The 6229-nt window shown below is 42.0% G+C and overlaps 1 long non-coding RNA gene across 1 annotated transcript; it reads left to right on the top strand.

Moving 5' to 3' along the window:
* Nucleotides 1–1855: 1855 nt before the first annotated feature.
* On the top strand, nucleotides 1856–3515 carry LOC121561608. The gene is made up of 3 exons (XR_005999284.2): nucleotides 1856–1930; nucleotides 2350–2404; nucleotides 3193–3515. It is a non-coding gene; the product is annotated as an uncharacterized LOC121561608 (long non-coding RNA).
* The last annotated feature ends 2714 nt before the right edge of the window (nucleotides 3516–6229 follow it).

Genomic DNA, 6229 nt, shown 5'->3' on the forward strand with positions numbered 1-6229 from the left:
ATAGTACCAATATTGTCTATGCCATAACATGCACACTATGCCACAATATTTATATAGGAGAAACCGGTCACACAGTCCTGACACGCCTCAAACAGCACCTCTACACAATTAGAAAAAACATATTACAAACACACCTGGTCCAACATTTTCAGATTCACCCAACAACTTCCCTCCATATTACCGGTCTGGAGATGAAATCCACCTGGACCAGAGGCCAGAGAAAAGCGGCCGAATCCAGGTGGATTTCAAAACTTAATACTTTGGCTCCACTGGGGATGAATATCAAAGAATAAATAAAAACATTAACACTTTTGAGTTCTCGAGACCGGGCAAAGGTGCAATAGGCCCGTGCAACCTAAAGGTTTGAAACCAGTATAAACATAAACCCTCTTAAACCTAACCTAGCCAGTGCCATTGCTCCCACTTATCTGCCCGGTACTCTGCAGAATAATTAGTAAAAAATTCAATTTTTATTATTACAGTTTTATTTTATACACCCTCGGTCCACCCCCTCCACACTTATTTTACTGACAGACTCTTGGTGAATTCTTGGCATTAGACCCTACAGAAATCAAAGTTTTACACACTTTTTTTATCTTGTAGATTATACATATTCAATACACAAGTTCCACCTATTGGAGAGATCAAACACACACTCACCATCCACGTATGATAAAGGAAACATTGACAATATTGTACTACAGAAAGCTGACTTACTGACAAGCTTCTGTAGGGATACATTTTAACTGACAAGATATTGTTTTTATTTGATTTATTTCTTTTAAATAGTTTTCAGGTTGGTGGTTGCTGTAATAACCCAACAAGTATCCCTCCTGATGCTAGTGACGGACAAAGACATGGATTCCATTCGTGGTTTTCCCCCCCCCGAATAGATAGACCCATGATGCAACACCTACATATATTTACATAACCGCACCCACTAGAACCCAGGTAGATTATGTAGGCATTTTAGTACATTTTAATGATCCCTTCCTAGATAGATTCTACTTCTATGTAGGTACATTCTATTCTATCGTAGTATAATTTTTATTTTGTATTTGTATAATTTTCTGATTATTTCCAAAAATATCATTTTTTTTTAAATAAAAAAATAGCAATGGTGTGGCAACTCACAATACCCAAATGGAGGGAAACAATCATTGTTCTTACAATATATACTGATTTAAACTTCTCCCCCTCCCCCCCTTTCTTTTTTTCTCTCTCTTATTCTCCTTTTATTTACAGTTTTACCCTATTTGCCCCTCTATTTTCCGATATAAGTGGGTTCCATTGTACTCTCAACCTACCATACTAGCTAATATCAGCTAAGGACCAATCAGACATTGACACATCAGCCTAAGCCTTTTTGACTTATGCCCTTTCAACCTAGCATACTAGCAAACACTATTTTAAGATCCAATCAGACTATATGAACCAATAGTCTTCTTTTAATGGGTTGAGAACCCACCCCTCTCCACTTCCAACCAGGATTTATATCCCTTCCTCAAAGACAGCTCTTCTTAGCCTCTGAAGAAGCATTATACATGCGAAACGTCAGGCCTTTTTTTCCCTTTTCCCTTTGTTTGATACAGTGAACTTATTGAAATTTGCTTTTGAAAGTTTTTAAATAATAAAGGTAAATTTTAATCCAGCTATTGGGAGGAAACAAGATACAACTTAAGAACTAACAACCGAAGACAACTGAAGAACCAACAACGGAAAACTTTAAAAGACAATCCAGAAATCAAGAAGATAAGAAGACAACGGATAACATAAGCTACCTGGGTCGCTCCCAGCCGGTACAAAAAGGATAATGAATCAATAAAACTTTAAAGGAATTTATCACTTCAACGGTATAACAGTCAAGTTGGTTGTAACATCCACCTGTGCTAATACCCCTCTTTCCAGGCTTTATCACCCACAGAATGTGGTAAGCATAATTCAACAACCACTATCTGTATGTGACTGAACATTAGCTGGGTTAAATATGCTTAGCAATAGATTCACTGTTTTGAACACCCTTCCGCAGGAGGGGGGAGACAAACACCCACACTACAGCACAACACACAATGCCTAACACACCTTCCACTCAACACACAACTAAGACCTACTTCAAACTGATACAAGCCATACACCACAAACAAATCATTGAACATGCACTCAACACTCAGACATTTCCAGTGGGGATGATGAAACAGGTCACTAAACTCACAGACTTTATTAAACCATCATCCCCCAACATAGAGACAAAGCAGAAAGTAGCTGATAATACAAAAAATTGGATGTCAGCAAATATGCATATCTTGCATGAACACTACCAGGCAATACTAAACACTCTATCCCCTACAGGCTTCCCGTTTAACAGTAGTGCCTTCCAGACAGCAGCTCGTTGGGCCCAACACAGGTACAGGCACAAATTACGTGACAGTACAGTCCCCATAGTGCAATCACTGTTAGAGGACTCACCATCCACTAGTGCTTTAGAACCAAATCCAGCTTTAGCACAGGCCAGACGACCTACTCTAGCCTCATGGCCATGTTCCACAGCCACAGCCAGAGCCAAGACCAGCTTACCAACTTCAGGGTCTTCCCCACACGTCCTAGCCGGGACACTACCATCCACTCTGGCCTCCAGGCTGACTCAATCCTCCTTAGGAAGGGTACCACGACCAGTTCCGAGACTTGAAGCAATTAAAGCCCCAACTTTGGCTCCTAGGTCTGTTAGGAGCAAACCAACATCCTCTCCAGATTTGGCTTGGTCCTCAAGGGGCACTGTTACCATACCCGTAGCTTCGACACTGACTAAGGCTCCAGATAACATACCACCCGTACCTTCCCCAACTCCTAATAGGGATACCCTTGCTTATCCTCAGTTCACCTCCCCACCACCTGACCCTGATGAATTTATAGTAGACTTTGAACTTAGAGAGGAGGAATTTCCCACTCTCCAGTCAATTATGGTAAAGACAAAGCACACCATAGCCCAGACTAAGACCATCACAGTCCAGGCGCAGGTGATACACAGACCCTGCAGCCAACTTGATTCCAGGAGTGCCCCCACATTGACTAGGGCCACGGAGACCACACAACCACCCCAAACACCAATTATCAGCAATGTAGCGATTCAATCTGATCTAAACATTTCTGACCTCTCTGGGTCAGACACTAACATCTCCACTCTTGTTCCAACAGAGGTTCAACTAAATAAACACCAAAACCCTGCTGAGGTGGTGACTATGGAAAGAGGAGTAAAGGTGGAAAAAGTTGTGATGATGGCAGAAACCAAAGGGAAAATCAATCCCAATAGTTTCCTGTCTGAACCTTCCCCAATACTAACCTCTCCACACACCAGATACCTCTTACCCACCCCACTTAGTCTGTCTCCAAAAAATAGGGTTCCTTCAGAGCCCACTGTGAGACTCACCCCTCTGCCTTCACCCAGACACTCTACCCCAACATCCCCAGCCACCCCCCCATTCTTGTACCAGCCAACTAGACATGACATGACAAACAGAAAAATCTATGACTGGAAAATAAAATCTCTCAAACCGATTGCTATCATTGGAGATTCAAATTTGAAAAAGAATACCCTACCATCCGTACAAACACATCCAAATTGACAGTTATCCTGGAGCACAGTTCCACCACATTACTGGGGTATTGGCAAAATCTACCCCAAATCCTAACACCAAGGTGGTTGTGCTGTCTCTGGGGCTGAACAACAAAGATCAAACACAGAAACAAACACCCATAGGACAACTACAATCACTTCACAGTAAAGCAACAGCGATGTATCCTAATGCAACCATTTACTTCCCCATCATTAACTACTCTCCCCACCTGTCAGAGAAACAACAAACCATGTTGAAATATATCAACTCCCACATCGCCACACACTACAACCCCCTATTAGAAATCCACCATTCAGATTTCCACACAGAGAAAGACAATATACACTGGACAGCAGATACAGGGGCAAAAATACTCCAACATTGGATGGAACAGCTAAAATAGTGGGGGGAGGGTATGCCTACATCACAGCCCCTCCACCAAGACACAAACATCCTTAATCTTTCATCCACATTTCACTTATCACCCTCTGAGACTCGGCTGCTGGAGAGGGGACTCACTTTTATCCCCACACCACTGCATTCTGACTATGGGGACCTCCAGAGGGACATCTACAGGTATCATAGAGCTCTGAAACTTTTGGACCACTTTGATTATAAATCGGATTACCGAACCCTACCGTTCACAGCTCCATCCAGATGGGAACCAAAATCACAGACAATATCAGCACCCATTAGGAAACTCATTAAAACTAATACCCACATCATCAGAGAATTCCATACCGCTACCATAACTTCACAACAGAATATCACAGTAGAAGAAAGACAAGCCATAGCTAAATTAAGGAAACACAAACATATAACTATAAAACCAGCAGACAAAGGGTCAAAGATAATTATTATGGACAACCAACAGTACCTCTTTGAAGCTCACCGCCAACTCTCTAACACACAACACTATACCCCTATTCCTGCCTCTACACAGATCCAGACACAAATAAAAAATTAGACACATAATATTAGATCTTTATAAAAAGAAATACATTACATATAGACAAAAGGAATATCTAGATGGACCAGACTTACCCAGACAGAGACTCTTCTATCTCCTCCCTAAGATACATCAAACACCAGATACCTGGACAGTCCCTTTTGAGGTCCCGAAGGGAAGACCTATTGTGTCGGACTGTGGGAGCGAGTCCTCACCAGCAGCGGAGTTTATTGACTATTTCCTCAACCCCATTTCACAAAGGCACCCCAGCTTTCTGAAGGACACATACCACTTCATAGACACGCTTCACAACATTCCAGTCCCAGCAAACGCATACCTATTCACTATAGATATAGATTCTCTCTACACCAACATAGATATCTTGTCAGGTTTAGCAGCAGTGAAATCTGCACTCCGGAGATATCCAGATCCAGATAGACCAGACTCACACCTCCTACAGCTTCTAGAGCTTGGATTAAGAAACAATGATTTCACATTCAATAATAAACACTACTTACAGATTCATGGGACGGTGATGGGCAAAAAAGTTTGCCCCAGCCTATGCTAATATTTATATGGCGGACTGGGAGTTGACAGCCTTAGATAAATGCCCATTGCGTCCCATGTTTTATAGACGATACCTGGATGATATCTTCGGAGTGTGGGAACATGATCTGGTACATTTCAAAACGTTTATTGAAATACTCAATAACCATCACCCAACCATAACTGTTAAATATGTCATTCACCCACATACAATTAACTTCCTGGATACAACAATATTCTTTCCAGAGACTGAAACACACATAGTCTCTTTACAAACAAAAGTATACTTTAAAGACACAGACACACATGCCTTACTTCATAAGTCCAGTTATCACCCAAAACATACATTCACTGGTATTGTAAAATCACAACTCATTCGATTTCATAGATTATGTACACAACATAAAGACTTTAATCTAGCCACAAAGACTCTTTTTAGTGCACTGAGAAAGAGGGGATATTCAAAGCGATCACTGAGGTATATAAAGGCCAACACATTGGCGGGCTTCACCCAGAATAGATTGCCTGATCCTCCTAACCCTACCCCTACCCCTAACCCTAACCCTAACCTTAACCTTAACCTTAACCATAACCTTAACCCTAACCTTAACCCTAACCTTAACCCTAACCCTAACCCTAACCCTAACCTTAACCCCAACCTTAACCCTAACCTTAACCCTAACCTTAACTCTAACCCTAACCCTAACCTTAACCCTAACTCTAACCTTACCCCTAACCTTACCTAACCTTAACCCTAACCTTAACCCTAACCTTACCTCTAACCTTAACCTTAACCCTAACCCTAACCTTACCTTTAACCTTAACCCTAACCTTACCCCTAACCCTAACCTTAACCCTAACCCCAACCTTACCCCTAACCTTAACCCTAACCCTAACCCTAACCCTAACCTTACCTTTAACCTTAACCCTAACCCTAACCCTAACCTTAACCCCAACCCTAACCCTAACCCTAACCTCAACCTTAACCTTAAACTTAACCTCCATAACTCTCCCGGGAGAACTCTTGACCAGGTACTGACTCCTGACCTGGGGGAACAGCCCACGCCTATCCCTATCCCTTTCCCGATTCTGGGTATGTATCCCTATCCCCCCCATCCTATCC

The sequence above is a fragment of the Coregonus clupeaformis genome, unplaced genomic scaffold (genome assembly GCF_020615455.1).
Source record: "Coregonus clupeaformis isolate EN_2021a unplaced genomic scaffold, ASM2061545v1 scaf3543, whole genome shotgun sequence".
Classification (NCBI taxonomy): Eukaryota; Metazoa; Chordata; class Actinopteri; order Salmoniformes; family Salmonidae; genus Coregonus; species Coregonus clupeaformis.